This window comes from Penaeus monodon, chromosome 29 (genome assembly GCF_015228065.2).
Source record: "Penaeus monodon isolate SGIC_2016 chromosome 29, NSTDA_Pmon_1, whole genome shotgun sequence".
Classification (NCBI taxonomy): domain Eukaryota; kingdom Metazoa; phylum Arthropoda; class Malacostraca; order Decapoda; family Penaeidae; genus Penaeus; species Penaeus monodon.
The window spans coordinates 36,265,427-36,265,772 of record NC_051414.1 but is presented as its reverse complement, the minus strand read 5'-3'; positions in this window follow the sequence as shown (position 1 = coordinate 36,265,772).

Here is a 346-nt window from a genome sequence, read left to right as displayed (position 1 = left end):
TCGTATGTTAACATCATGGAGTATTGGATAACACGTCCTCGCGTTGTATGTTGTTATTTGCTATCGTAAATCGCCCGTGACCATAACATCACTTTTTATCATCACATTTTCAGATATTTCTACGTTATGTTACAGTATTATGACTAACCCTGAAATTCAAACATAAATGTACGATTTTTATTAGTAGCTCTAGTCGCAGTTTTTGACATTCTGCAGCTGGTGTTTTGAAATAGCCTGGGAGAAGGTCGTTTTACTCCGCTCGAATTACGGTAATGAGGGTGACGTAATAGATTCCTCTCTGACTCTCCATTCTCTTTGATAACATTCCTTCTTCTATTGTTGACTC